Source organism: Lethenteron reissneri, chromosome 24 (genome assembly GCF_015708825.2).
Source record: "Lethenteron reissneri isolate LAM-NWPU_2019-01 chromosome 24, ASM1570882v1, whole genome shotgun sequence".
Lineage (NCBI taxonomy): Eukaryota > Metazoa > Chordata > Hyperoartia > Petromyzontiformes > Petromyzontidae > Lethenteron > Lethenteron reissneri.
In genome coordinates this window covers 2,352,433-2,368,726 of record NC_083802.1, presented here as the reverse complement: position 1 = coordinate 2,368,726, position 16,294 = coordinate 2,352,433, and the positions used below count along the sequence as shown (strand labels likewise).

Genomic DNA, 16,294 nt, shown 5'->3' with positions numbered 1-16,294 from the left:
TCATTTCTTAATTGAAAACTAATTTCTTTACAAATGCTTTTTTGTGTTTAGATTGTTGTCCTCCCCCCACACCGATTAGCACGGCTGGCTAAACTATATTTTCAAATACATTTGAAAATATAGCTTAATTATAATTTCCGCTGCTGCTGGTGTTTAAAACACTTTGTAGAAAAGTGTGTAAAGTGCTATAGTATCAATATGTAGTGATGTAAATGGAGTCACCATGGCGTTTAGCGCTAGCTACTGTCACAAGAGTGGATCTGTGCGTCTTGAGCCTCTCTCTGGCACCAGAGTAGACATGGCATGGAAGCGGGCCCTAGGGGGCCTGGTTCTGGTGACAGTCAGAGAGAGGGCAAGCAAGGACATGAGTCTGTGTGAACCTGGGAGGGCACGTGACCGGGACAGGATAGCGAGGGGGGCCAAAGGGGGGCTTGAGGGACACGTGGTGCTCGGTCGAGAACCTTCTGGTGAGATCCAGAAGGGGGCGTGGCCAAAGGCGGAGCGAGGTCACGCCTCTCGGGAGTATAAAAGGGAGGTCTCTGGAAATGGAACCCGTCGGTGCTACGTCTCTTCGATCCTCGGTCTTCGGTCTTTACGCTCGGCATCGTGGGTCAGGCAGTGTGTTACTGACTGACCCGGTTATGTAGTTACCCCATTGTAGTCTATTTAACCAGTGTACGTTTACGTAGAAACCCTGTTGGGGTGTTGTAATAAACGTGTTGCCTCCAAGTTCATGCGTGTGCCTCCGAACAAATATAATAATGTACAGGGTGTTGTGATTTTCCAGTAGAGAGGAGGGAATTTATGGCTTAACAGTACAAAAAGAGGTTCAGGGTTTTGCAATTCTGTACAGGTGAGTTTGCCAGTGCAGGAGACCAAACAAGATGCTTCTCATAACCATGTTGATATTGAAAGCTGCACAAGTTAGTGCTGCAGAGCCTTGCACTGTGTATTACCTGATGCTTCGTGTTAAACTGTGTGACTATACTATGGTTGCTTTGATAAATAGTCAAGGCTCCTCTTGGTATATTGTTATTATGAGGATATCAATTACCGGCTTTATTCGACTGAAGCTCAGCACACAGAGGGATCGGGGGATGTATGGAACGACTAACGCATAAGATCATTTTACAAAGGTGTTTTCTGTTCATTCTTCAGTAATAACTCTAGATTCTGAGTTTTGTTTCCAAAGCAGAGACCTATCTGAGACAAAGGCAGGGAGCAGAATGTGAAAGTAAAGTAACTATTTTCATTTGATGCAGAGAAAGAGGATTAATGTAACATGCCAATCCTCCTTTAACACAGCTGTTGTGCTTGCGTAAGGCGACGGGACTCCTTTCCATCTCTGACCCCGCCTACTTACCCTTGGGTGACACCCACCTCAAACCTATATATAACCTCTTGTTGCAACAGCCCCTAACATTCCCAGTTATTTTTTAACAGTACTCTCTTCATTGTTCAGCCAGCATTGGTATAAACATGGGCATTTTCGTTCTTTTGTCTTTCATGTGTATCAGATCTCCCCTCCCCCGCTCTGCCCAATGTGTTGAGCACTCCGTGCTGTCTTTGAGCCCCGCCCCCCTCCCTCCCGATACGTTTCCATTCATTGGCTACCACATTCTGATGAGCCCCCCCCCCTCTCCTCCCCCCTTCAACTTGCTTATAAGGGATTACATCTTGAATCATTGCCTCACTTGATGCAGCTAATTCGGCTGTGACGGTCCCACCTGATGACGGAGACTTGTGTTGCCTCCGAAACGTCGTGATTTTTGTTTTATTTTATTTAATTTTCATTAATTTTGATGTTTTACCTGTGTGACTTTACCGAAAAAAACCTAAGAATATGAGCCCTTTCTTGTTCAGCAGTTCTACTGCTGTATCTTTCTACCTGATGACGTTTGCTTGTGTCGCAATCGAAACGTGATTTATTATTTATTTTTCTACCTACGTGACTTTACCGAAAGAACCAAAGAGTACATTTAACTATGTTCACAGATTGGAGAAATTGCTGACAACATTCAGTCAGTGTGGCATTCCAATTCTTTCTGAAGTTACATCTGCACCACATCAAGCATGTGGTATGGGATAAAGAAGTAAAAATATACTGTACAACAAAGGGAGAAAGCTCACCCAATATTTAATGTGTATCTCCATGGGATATGTAAAGGAAAATCTACAGTGCGAAAGAAGTTCTGAATACATACATGTTGTGGCTTCAACACACCGGTGGGCTAAAGCAGTGAACTATTTGTCTTTGTCAACGTGACACATTTTTACTGATTGGCCGTGTCGGGTGGTGGAGGGTTACGACACATTTATAAATAACGCGATCTAAACCCAAAAACGTTGATTATGAATACATACATTTGTAGCATCCCAGGACTTCTTCGCGTGACATTCAGCATATCATACGTAACTTAAGGTACACCATACCATATGGTTTAGGGACGACTCGTAATTTACGTGAAGCCCCGTCACTGATTTGGTTGGTCAATTAATGCAAAGGTTTATTCTTATTTCCACAGTTATTAACAATTGATATTTGATATATGAGAACAATTTTCTAAAGTTTGGATCTATTGTAATGAACTCAACTGGTAGACTTGAAATGAATTTAATACAATACATTTAAATTATTATGTAGAGAATATAAATAATATTTAATTACAAGCAAGATCAGTATGACTAATGACACTTTTAAAAAGGAAACCTGGATACACATACAAATAACTTAATACAAAAATTGGTCAATGCATGAAACAACAACGCAAATGTACAAAACAACTATTGCACACAATTAGAGGCAAACAGTGCGTACAACAAACATACATACCAAATATATATCATGTAAAGTGTTAGACGAAAATACATTTTTTTTGTAATTATTATAAAGTTTTTACCAAATATATTACAATAGGTTGAATTAATATGTAAATTTTCATCCGTAATAGGTTTACAGAATATGCTATAATTTCCCGCATTGTTTCCAAAAATTGCAATAATGATTTCCAAAAAGGACTCAATTATGTGTAATGAAATTTACCAAGATGGTAGAGATGGTAAATGTGGTGCATATGGAGTATCATTCCATGTATGAGTATTTTAAAGATGTAATGTGCCGTTTTGGATTTATTATTGGAATATGACAAATAAATGCTAAGCATTGTCTCATTGTATGGATTTTCCTGTGGATTTGGAAATGTGTTGGCTGGTGGTGTAAGATTCTGCTATATGCCTTGTAGAACAGACTGGACAAGGAACTTGTATTCTCCGTATCAAAAAAAAAACACAATTAAGAATAGATCATTATTTTGATCGAGGAAGAAACAGAAGGCAGTATAAAAAGGATCAAAGCTCTGTAAACTTGCAATGAGATACAATTTGTATTGGATTGATAAAAAGCTGTACATTAATATTGCTGTAAATTTGAACTATTAGTACGTTAACATTTATTTTGTAACGAATCAGCTTTGAACAGATGTCATTATGCATTATATATAACACTTTTACGATTTATTGAGAGTATTAAATGTTATGGAGTTCGATATTATCTTAAAGGTTGTCTATATTGTTTGAAAATCTGTTGAATTACAAATTGCGTATTTATGCATTCACGTTTAATGTAATATAATTAACCTTTAATTTAAACTGCATCTTTATTCTGACATTGTTATACTGAGCAGTTCTCTCTCCCTCTCTGCTCAAGCAAATTGGCATTGCAGTAGCAATGGCACATCGTGCATACATTAAAATTCAATTTCAAATGACCAATGCACAGAGACTTAAAGAATAGCATTCAGTACTGTGCAATGCACAATCTAAGAGCTGCGTGACAAGAAGGGAGGTTGACGGAAAGCAGCTGGAGCTCAGACTTCCATCACCCCGTCAACAAATATATAATAAATTAGATGGTCGCGATGCACGAAGTTAAACGTTAACTCTTCAGTTGTAACCAATGTGCTCATCAATGATGGTAATCTGCTGTTAGTATAAGCGTCTTCCATAAATTCAATAGAACGTGACGACCATTTGAGCTCCCTTGAATTACCTAGTCAATAATTATTGTACATGAGTGCAATGCCATTATCAGCTAAATTCACATGCAGCTTTTAATTCTTACCGGCTGCGCTGATCATACTCAAGTAATTGTAATGGTGTTTTAATAAAGAACAAAAAAAACTTGAAAAATAATATTACCTATGATAGTGTAACTGTAATTTTCTGGCGTGAAATTAATGCGCCTGAATTGAATGTAGCACTCGTGATACTTTACATTTGGAGTTTTTTTTTTAGCCCGATCTTTATGAAATACGCCCCAACATCTTACGTTTTAGTAACAAATGCTATGCCATATCCAAAAATGTGCAGGGAAAAAATGTAATTGACGTGTAACTGGGGGTGTGAGGTCGATGAATGTAGCTCTTACTGGCAATGCCTGTAAAAGGTTAACGACAGAGTAGACCCGTATTGCCTATTGCTCTTCACCCTTGTAATTGCACCGTTTGGAGTGGTGAGGCCAATAGAGGTGAAATTGAGGGGACACGCACAAAAAACGATGTTGTTATTTTTACACAATAAAATTGCATTCCTATCCCTTTAACATTATTTTTTGTAAACAAACAAAAACATCACGTTACACTTTATTTTAAATCTCACAATACGCGAGAAACCTTAGGCAGCAAACACAAAGGGCCAAGCAAGCAAGCAAAGGCGAAGCGAACCACCGCGACCCCCTCGGCGTTCATCCCCGAACCCCCTTCGCTCGCAACGCCTGACGGCGGCTCGTGCGCCATGACTGCGTTAGCGACTCGCGCATACCGATGCTGCTTCACGCGCAGACATGACTCCACATAACCCCACCACGATGGCAAGATACAAGCACTATCCTCGTCCACCACCGCCACTGCCCGTGATGCGACCAGGCAGCAAATAAAAAGGCAGCAGCGGCTGCTCTCTGCCAAGCCCCTTGGGTGGGGGGGGAGGACGTGGAGCCGGCAGGACACACAAAACAGCCCCGAATCGCGCAGCAGCAGCAGCGATCAGCGAGCGCACGCAGCGCAGCATTTCGCCAGGCACGCAGAGCGCGCTCCGCCGTCGATGCATTGTACATCATTGTGAACAGACTCGCTGCCACGCGCCGCGCCCCTGCCCACGTGAACTCATTAGCAGCCGGACAAACAAGGAGGTTATTAATCACCGAGCGGCGGGATAAGTGCGGACGGGCTATGATGATGATGGTGGTGGTGCCGGCTACGACGGCGGTATTGCCCGGGACCGACACCCGACGACTCGGCCAGAGGACGAGGGGCATCTGCGCTGTGAGTGTCTGAAAGTGACGAGCGGTCACAGCAGCGCAGCGCCCTGCCAGTGAATCAAGGAGGAGGAGGAGGCGACGGTGGTGGCAGCACACAACCACGTGGCACCATAGAAAGCGCTCTGCAACGGAGATTGTCCCCCCCCCCCCCCCGGTCACCTCTAGCTTCCTCCACTACAAAAAGCCTCGCTCGTCGGGCGCCTAGCGGGTTTTTATGGATTAAAGGGGGGACCGCCGGAGCAGGACTGGGTGAGTTGCAACTTCTATTTGCCTGCCGTACGTAACGATGCGACACGGAAGCTGCTTTATGTGACAGACGTATCAGCAGTGTGTTTCAAATGCTTGCATGTCCTGCGGTTTTTTTTATTGAATGGGAAACTTTAGTTCTCCCATCGACGGGCTTTCTAAAAAGATTTAACTAGATGTACCGTGTACTGTTATGAAAAAAAGACTTTAAATTTTTTTTACGATTCTAGTTCGATTTTTTTGTAATGTAAGTTCTCACATGGACATAACATACTTTAATGTCTAAATCCATTTACTTGTAAAAATGTCTTATTGCATTTCATATATACAATACGGTAATTAAATACAAGTAGGTGAGGAATATATTTTAAAAAATCGCGAGTGTTTGATTTGATGAATTGAAAGAAATAGCAGTAACAGCACTAAGCATAAAAAAACTGTTTCCCACGAATCGCGATACACTTACGCTCGCTGGTGTGGAGATTGCATTAAAAAGTACCACTTGTGTTGGGGTGTGTTTTTCCCACATTATCTGAACCCGTACTCCCTCCTTAAATGACATTGTAATATTTTGTCGTGAGGGTTCAAACGGGCATAAAGGGGATTAAAACCAGCGTCTGCTGTGTGGGATCGTTGCCATGCAATTTAGAAAACTCGTTCCCTTTGTCATTCGCCTCTCCTGTAGCGCTTTGGGGTTGGAGTGCCTTATCGGCTATGATGTGTTGCTGCTGGCTGCGGGGCAGGGTGTTAAGTGATAAACTGACCTCTTGCCCATTTTCACGTATTACATTCCCTACTGAGACTATAGCAGTGCTACAAGGCAAAAGCATGCAACCAACCCTCCACACCCCCACCCCCCATAGTTTGACCAATAATCCCAGACTGTTATCCCCACTAAACGGGAGTGCAGCTGATGTACACGGATCAGGAAACTGTACTGCGGAAGCTGTCTTATAAACTCGCAGCAAAATCAATAATTTTCTCACGTCAGACAAATGTAAACTAATTATTGCTGTAAATGACATAGAGCGGATTATTCTAACATGCTATAGCGTCGACATATAATTATTTACCCCCATTTTTTTTAAACGTACATATTATATACTCGATTTTAGAAATTTATATCGCGAGTAATAAACATTTTACTCAATGTGCCACTATCCGAGGGAAACCGCTATATGCCTAGGTTATGTATAGCACGTAATTTGTTAAAATATAGACCTCGGCAGACAGCAGTTATACATGGAAGGGGAGGGTGGGGAGATGAAATATGGCTTTCTATAATTGGTGTTCCTGCCGCTCTGACCTCATCTCATCACAAACCCCCTCCAACACACTGTCCACTCTCTCTAGTCGAAGCTCCCTTCTCCGTTAACCGAAGGCAATGGGGTGAAAAGGTGGGTTCTATCAAGTGGTACAGATTGGCAGGATGAAAACATTTCAGAGGCGGCGCAAGATGAGAAAAATGTGTCGACCACTGAGCAGCAGGGATTAAAGAAAAGGGAGTGATTCTAATTATGAAAGGAGTTGGTCATAGGAAAAAAGAGGTCATCGAGGCAGAAGAGGCGTGAACGGTTTCAACATGACGATGATACGTTTGTCGCTGATTCATAAGTGGACAGGTAACAGATTTTACAACTTAAAAACAATGGTAACTCATAGACAATGTTTTGGCATTGATAATGTTGCTTATTAAAGAGAATTAAGTTGAACGAATCTTAGTTTATATTATGTATCGTATACAGGCAACTATGGAGCATAACATGTTTTATTTGTAACATATATGTATATTGAAACAAAATGCAGCGCCATGAATAATTAAATCTTGAACCACATTAGCAAATGACAATGCATTTAACATACGTACAGACAATACACCACACAAAATCAATCCGTTGTTTATCCGTTAACACTTTAGAGCAAATGCCGTTGGGGCGCACCTATTACACCTGGCATGTCACATTATGGGGTGGAGTTGCTGGCACCCAGCAAAAGCGCCTTTGTCTCCTTCGTGCAGATGTTTAAGTCATACTACAATAGGCCTAGGACATATTTAAATAGCATGTTCCGGGGAGTGACCAAGGAAACTAGCAAAGATTACCGGGATTGTAAGTTAGTATGCTCACTACAATATTTCACCTTCAGAACAATATATGCCTTTTAACCCACAAGTTGGTGGTGTTTATTGTGCCAGACTAAGTGCACTTTGTTGCCACGTCGAGTGGCTATGATTCTAGGGCAGTAGCCAGGTGAGATGTGCGTGGGCAACGGATGGAGTAGGTCGGTACATGGTAGCTGCAGCATGTGATTTGCTAATTGAAGGTCTTTGGGGAGGGAGGAGAGCCTTGCTTCCAGAGGGGCCGCTGCTTTTAGTAAGAGGAAGCAGTGGCGATGTATCTGTAAGGTTTGCTGACATTAAGTGTCAAGAGAGCCCCAGGTGTTATGGGTAAACATTTTGGGGTTGCTGGCAGATGCACCACCTGTGTTATAGCATCCTAACTCTTTGCATGTTGTTGTGAACATCACTTCTCCACCGCCTGTTGTTGTTGCTACCCCGACCAGCGGTCCAATAGCCTCATTCACAAGCTTCCTCCACAGTAGTTGCTACCAGGTAAAAGTAAATCTAGATCCTCCATATATACCAAATCAGCCCACCTCTGGCATGAGGGGTCATTATTTATCCTCCGTATCCAGCCAAACATTGGCAATGACCCAGCTAATGCAACCTCCGTTGCAAAAGTACAGCGATGATGGGACTGTTAAACTAATTCCAGTATCTGTGAGCTCCTCACAAGTCCAACCTTGAAAACACAGATCCTGGCTATGATCCATAGCCTGAATGTTTTAGACAGAGCAGATGTTTCTGTATTGGTCCAACATTTCCAAACTATAGATAAAAGATGGAATTATCATTGGCAGTATAAACAACGCGTTGTTTGGAGTGACAATCCAGATAGCTTTCACGCAGCATTGCACAGTCAATGAAACAATGCCAATCCTTGACTCATTCGAAATGAGACCTCGATTTCCAAACCACAGCCAGCTGGGAACACACTGCTCTGTTGTGGGAATTCATCCACCTTTTCTCTCAATCACTCACAAAGAATAAGAAATACAAAAGTAACAGTCAGTGTTGTGTTTTAATAATTCCTTCAATATTAGCTAAAAAAAATAGGACATCAGTGCATGTGGTAAAAAGGGTATGTTAATTTCCATCACATTGTATCAGTGTGCATTTGGGCAAAAGTTTAATATTACATTTTCATATAAAATGTCGTGTATGAATAACAAATATTAGTGTATTATAACATGTACTTTTCAAAAATAAATCGCTTTTCTCGGCTACTTTTAAAATCTAAAGCTTCATCAACAGCATTTGTAATTTTAGGTTTGTAAAATTACTTTTTTGTTCTGTTATGATTTTAGATAGAGATTACCTTGTATGGGGGAAAAACAAAACTTGAACAATTGAAATTCAGAATATTTAAAAGGTTGAACTAGTTTTGACATATTTTGCAATAAATATTTTCAAATTTCGAGGTAGCCAAGTGCCTCAGAGGTTAGAGCGTTGAGCTGGTACCGCTGAGATGCTGGGTTCGAAATCAGGCAAGCCTGCCTGTAATCAAAACATGCTTTCAGGTGTAGTCAGTTGATGATCTCAGTCTGGCCACGAATGACTTAACATACCAAAAAAACATCCAATAAAATGTTGTCTGGTATTTACATTGTTAAAATTTCACCTCCGAGAATTAAAATAGCAGTTTGACTGTGAGCTGAGTAACATTACTCTCATATGGCAGTGCGTCGGAAAGTGTTACGTGAAGGGATCTCGGATGTAGTTTTGTGCTATCCGCTTCCATGGGCCATTCTATTAAACACACGGCTGCATCACTCTGCGAGAGAAAGGAATGCCTACATACTCTCATCACATGATGCCAAGAGCACAATCGGGGTACAATTCTGAAAAATATATACATTTACATATAAATATTACAAATTCAAAACTACAATTTTGTGCGCATGCATGTTTCTGTATATTGCGTGACATGAGTAGAAATGAACATGAATACATATATAACCTTTTAAATCGTACAATTTGCATAATGATGACCTACACCCCTTTGTAATTAAAAAAATGTCTGCTACAAATTAGATCTGCTGCAATGTATGAGAAAAAGTCTTGACAAATAATAATATATGTTCAGTATAAGTACTGTACATACTATCAAAAGTATACACTATTTATACACATTAAATTCTGCCATATATATATATGATTTAATTGCAATGTCATGTATTGATTTAGATTTTCTAATTATGAACATTCCTTGATAATTATCTCTTTATCGTGGTAATTTACATGCCATTGAATTTGGTATATTCGAGATAGTATGTTTTAAAAAATGCCAAATCAAGTAAAACGTATTAGTAGGGTTGTATTAAAGAAGAGCTGCATTATACTCTGTATAGCTTGCCTACACATTTTTGTGCCGGAGATGTCACGATTTTCCAGGAGCACCCACTACAATATAACATTCCATCTCTTCGGTGTAAATTCATTGATAATTGTATCTTGCTATTTTAGTGTTCCCACTGTATTCAATACCTAATATGTTACAAACTAACTAATGGTGAAATATTAGGTCATAAAAATGTGGGTATGAGATCATGCATTGTGTTGTCCACAAGGGGTGCATAACTTAAATTAGAGCTGGATCATTACTCAAGTTACTTAATTACTCACGGATAATTAACTCAGCGGGGGATTTTGTATTCATGTGATCAAGTTGTGTCTCATGATATAATCATGACAGTTTGAAATACAAATTATGTCATGATGTATGGAGTTTAAGTAATTTTATTCTGGCTTACTACCAAAATCCTGTGTATATGGTGGCGAAAAACATGTATTTAGGTGAAAACGTAGAGTAATACCTCAATTTAGTCTCCCCATTTTACGTAATTTTGCAAATATCACGACCTGATTTGCGTTGCCTCAATCCAGACTTACGTTGCTGACAGCATCCGTTCTTTGTCGTATACACCGCCTCTGCCTTCACCTCCACCTACCTTGTACGCAAACTACTGTACAATATATAATTTATGTCAAGTATTTTGGTGATTTGGAAAAATTGTTTTGATTTATGTAATTTAAATATTCGTCGCACCGTTCAGGACCGCATCCCCAATGTAAAACTGGGGTATTGCTGTAGTTAGAATTAAATAACACGTTGCATTATAGTTGTTTTTTTCTTGCTTCGTGATATATTTCGAAAATTTTAATATAATTCTTGTGTAGCATCGTTTTGAAACGTTAACATTTGCACTCATGCCCACATTTTGTTTCACTAACTTAATGTTCAAATATTGAGCATTAGTATTCATATGCCATGATTTGATAACAAAACCGTGTATCATTCTGGATATGAAGTATATTATTTGAATATACGTTCAAGGGTTTTACATAAAGTGCATCTTTGAGAAATATAATCAAACTTAAAAATGGATCTAAATTGATACATTACTGGATTTTCACAAGACCAGCTCGAGTTTTATGAGTTAAAATACGCGATTGTCACCTTTCATACACGTGGACAATAACTGTAATATTATGGCAGCTGTCTAAAGGGTACCAAGAGCAAGTTGCGAGGGTTAGTGCTGATAACGTCCCTCTAAAAAAAGCATGACTGACCAATTAGGACATACTGTAGATTCATTGTTGTACTACCCATTCATAAATTAAGCCTCTTATACCTTACTTCCATGTGTTCAAATGCAATTTGCTATGCATGCCCATGCCATGCTTAAAGTGTGTTTTATAACATTTTAAAAGCACAGTTTTAAGATGTGGATCACATTCAGGCAGATGGCTTGATAATTAAAATACTGTTGGTAAATGTACGCAGTTCTAAAAGTGACAAATTAATAATTCAAAAGAGGCTAATTTATGTTTTTTTGTTTTGGCCTCTGTCATTTTATGCCAAAATTCTTGTCAACCCTCCTCCACCTGAGAATGTTGTCGCATTTACCCAAAAAAAATTAAGGAGCCAATTTTTTTACGTTTTTGGCCAATAAAACTCAACATTGGCTTAATATTTTTAATGACTGAATTTAACATCAACATACGACTGTTGGCTTAAACTGCATTGAGCTTCATCAGGTAAAGAACTTGAAAATTAAGTGACATTGTATGTTGACCAGTATCAGTCTTAAGTAACCAGTGCGCTGTACTGAGCAGAATGTGATCAATACGTTGGAACATACAAATAATATATTTGTAAATGTGACAATCCTGTTGGGTGGTGGAGGGTAATGACAATGATGTTGACATAAAAATACCATGTGGCCGAACCCAAAAACAATATGGATCATTGTATTGGAAACAATACCGAGATTTTAAGTTCAATAAATACTGATGATAAATATGCATCTGAAACAATTCTAAAGATTCATATTTGTATATAAGTGGCAGACACAATTGCATAGGTTTTGGTCTGATGGGACCTAATCATGTAGGATCCAATACTGTAATGATATGAATCTGATTTATTTTTTATATTGGATCCAATCCATGCTTTCTCATATGTAATTGCTCAGTAGCAAAAGATAATCTAGATTGGCTGGCTGGGAACTGATAATAATTACAGTACAGTATACTACAATAACATTGCACAATTACATAATACTGTATTAATTAAATAAGAAAATGTGTTATGTTCTTATTGAAATACTAAAAACATACATGCGTGTTTAAACACTCCTGACAGCCAGCATTGCTGTAGTGCTGTAGAATAGGTTGTGACACTCTACCCCCTATAGAAGACTAAAGGACTTGGGTTCAAATACAGCTCGAGGCATATGTAAAAAAAAAATTCAAGCATAACAACTACTTTTCCAGATGCTGTTATATATTAATAAACATAAAAAAATGAAAAAAAATCATACCGGTAAAAAAAAATATTGTTATATGTTTCTCAGACATTCAGTGATATACACAAATGTTTTTTGTGTTCTGAATACCATTTTGTATATATATATAAATTATTCCTCTTCAATCAAATAATCAAACTCCATCTGATCAGTTTAACACATAGACTTTCGTGACCAATAGCATCCATAACAGAAGTTTTTAGGGTTAAATCGCGTACAAATCAATCTAATCAGGTGGTTCTCGACAGGACGATCCTACCATTTTATATGATGCACATATCCATAATTATATGTATTTTAAATCATATCAGATCTTATTCCAAACCATACCAATGGTGCAGCCCTTGCATGTTTACTATTATTATATTCTATGGGTCTTTCGGTGAAGACGATTGCTTGTGTTGCGATCGAAACGTGATATTTTTTATTATTTTTCTATCTACGTAGCTTTACCGAAAGACCAATAGAATATGTATTCCTGCAGTCACGAAAGCTTTAAGTCAATGTTTACTATTACTTTATTTATTTTATTCAGGAGCCCAATACAACACACAAACATTCATGAGGGAACAAAGACAGGTCACGAGCGAGTGACAGACATCCTCAAATTAGGGATTGGTCAAAGGCTGCACCTGGGCTCACTGCCCTACCACCGTAGGGGCAACGATCGGCAGCAGGATATGTCGGGGAAGGGGGAATGAAGGGGAGGGGAAAATAATGTAATCAAACAGAACCGGAAATAAAATAACATAAACATGCCGTTTGATTGTACAACGATCGTATTGCCCCAGGCTCTATGGTCGTCATATGTTTACATAGAAGGTGTAATATCAAGAGTCCATCCCGTCTTCCCCCTGCTCCCAATTTATTCGTAGCATAAATGGGAACCACCTGGCCACATGCTTCCGTTCCTTCCATTTTAGTTTACAGCTGAGGTGTTCAATTCCTGCCAGAGCAAGGAGAGTACTGTGCCAAAGTCTGCAGGAGGGGGGTTCATGTTTTTTCCCCAATTGGCCAGGATGGGTTTCCGATGTGGAAGGTTTGAAGTAGAGCGTGCTGGTGTTTTGACACCCCTCTTGGCCTCAAGTCCTACAAAGGTATTCTTTGGTTCTTTCGGTAAAGTCACGTAGAAAGAAAATACATTATATAATAGAATACGATGTTTAGATTGCAACACAAACAACCGTCAGAGACAAAACACAGATACGGAGACACAGACAGACACAAAAGCAGAGAGACAACACAGAGACACACAATGAGACACACAACATAGACACACACAACATAGACACACAGAGACCCAATGCCTCTGTGTCGAGGTCTTAAATAGAAAGAGGGGGGGGGGGGCAGAGAGAGAGGTGGGTCTGCGTGAGCAGCTGCTGGGGCAGAAAAATTAGCATGTCACTGAAAGACCCAACAAGACTGGTACATTTTAGAGAGAGTTGTGTAGAAATCCACCCCGAAGCCGCCGGGGGAGAGAAAGAGCGAATGGACCTATGACAGCCTGGTAAATTTTTGAGAGAGAAATAGGCCGTTTGAGAAAACAAACTTAGCAATTTTTTGGGAAATGTAATGCAATGCAACACAGAGTCAGCTAACACACAGTTAATGCATAACCTGGTTGATTACGATCTCCAAAGATTGCTAATTTTGAAGTTAAGTGTGAAATTTGACAAATAGAGAGAAAGAGAGAAAACAAACTTACACCCCCTCCGTAGAGGTGGTTCAAACTTGATTTGAAGCTTTCGTGACTGCAGGAATTGGTCTTTGGTTCTTTCGGTAAAGTCACGTAGAAAGAAAATAAATTAAGTAATAGAATACGAGAAAGGTGTATTCACTGGGTGGCTCAGCTCTGTGCCACAGATCCGATTAAAATGGTGTGTAATGTCGCTGTAGAATTTTAAAATGTCCGGGCATCTCCAGAAAGCATGTAGGTCGGTCTGTACCATGCTCTGCAGGCATCTAGGGCAGTCTTTAGAAGAATCGGTGAATTTGGCTCTTCTTTCATTAGTCAGGTAGGACCCATGCAATCATTTTAACTGGATGAATTTCAGCGGCAGAGACCTGGGGCCTACTGCTTGCTAGTTCTGGGCTTCGTCTGGAGTTCCTGTACATCAATCAGGTGATGGGGTGGGTGCGGTAGTCAATATCGTTGTCTGGGACTTTGGTGATGGCGTCCTTGATCTGTAAGTATCTAAAGAAATGCATCCATGGGATATCATGGAGTGCCCATAGCTGCTCAAATTATAACATCTTCCCTTCCTTGGTCAAGAGATCTCCCACCCTTTGCAGGCCTTTGCTTTCCAGCTAGGCCAGTTAATCCCCATGCCTCCATATTTTCACAGAAGGATTTCCCCACAGAGCGGATCACCTGTGTAGAAAGGTAGAGAGATACGCCTGTCTTTGCACACCTCCAAAGTAACAGAGATCATCCACAATAGTATAATGCCCCGGGGGTTATCTTCTGTAGGGGAGAAGGCGATCCTGGAGAGCGACCATGGGGTCACGGAATCTTCTTCAAATTATTTTCCTGTCTATTTGCTTTGTGGTACTTCAGAAAGTCTGGGATGGCCAGACCCAATTCTCTCCTAGGTAGGGTAAGGGAGTGGAAATGTATTCATGCTCACTTGTAGTTCCATATGAAGGAGGCAATATGAGAATGGAGCATCTTAAAGAACGTACTTGGGATACAGGTGGGGATCATTCGTAAATGGTAGAGGAGCTTCAGCAAGACCATCATCTAGACTAGGTGAGCCCTATTGTGGAAAGAAAGGGGGATATCCACCCATGCCCTGAGGTGAGCTAATAATCTCCTGAAGCATTGGGGGGAAAATTTTTCGTGAGAAGGACGAAGGGACTATCACCCCCAGGCTTGTATGTTTATCTTAAAAACACTTGCCCATAGAATGATTTGTTTTAGTTACATTTTGAATGACAGGCCTGTGATCATTGTGAAACATGTTTTGCCATAAAATTGCTCAATTAAGGCAATGTGCAAAATGCTAGTATTCCGATAATAAAAACAAATAAACGAAAGTGTGAATACTGAATAGTTTTTGACATTGCTGTGAATCTCATATTGGATAATCAAAACACCTACTTATAATTTTCAGCCATTTATCAATCCACTATTTGAAGAAGGACTCTCCATGACGTGTCAGTCATGGGGGGTTATTTGGACATGCTTCAATATGCTGGTCAATGCAATTTGGTGGTGAAAGGGTGTCCAGGACTGGTTCAGATGTCACTTGCCACTAAATTTAGGCATGGCTGGGAATTAAACTCAGTTTGTCGGGTTTATAGCACAGTGTGCTAACAACCACAGCATAACTGCTCCCTCACCTACTTTTTATTGTGGCCTAAACGTACAATACACATACATTTTATGGTAAACAAAATGGCGCACAAAGTGACACCGCAAGAGTCTGCTGCCTGCAGAGTAGCGCACGCAGTACACACACAATGTTGTCCCATGCCCGACCGCATGGCCGCATATGAGTGAACTCAAACCACAAACAGTAAATTTTGGGTAGAAATAGTTTCCGTGAATATATGCGAAATCGCACAACCAAACCTGCATAAAGTGAGCGAAACCTGTATTGCTTTCCATCCAGCAGTGAATAGATAATGGCTGATGATGAATTAAGCATGTATTTTGTATTTATGATATTCACGTAATTGTCAATTTATTTAATTGAAACTCCGCAGTTTGAATGAAATTGCTTATGCAAATACAGTAAAAGCAGATTATATGTCAAATCCATTTGCCACAGCTGTACTGCCATCTATTATGGGGTACAGGGA

At 40.0% G+C, this 16,294-nt stretch overlaps 1 protein-coding gene across 1 annotated transcript in view; it reads left to right on the top strand.

The window, feature by feature from the left end:
- The first annotated feature begins 5,020 nt into the window (after nt 1–5,020).
- The window catches only part of LOC133346412 (leucine-rich repeat and immunoglobulin-like domain-containing nogo receptor-interacting protein 1), a 188,019-nt gene continuing 176,745 nt past the window's right edge, over nt 5,021–16,294 (top strand). The window contains exon 1 of the mRNA XM_061557947.1: nt 5,021–5,563. The gene's annotated coding sequence lies outside the window, so the exon portion shown is untranslated. The remainder of the gene's footprint in view (nt 5,564–16,294) is intronic.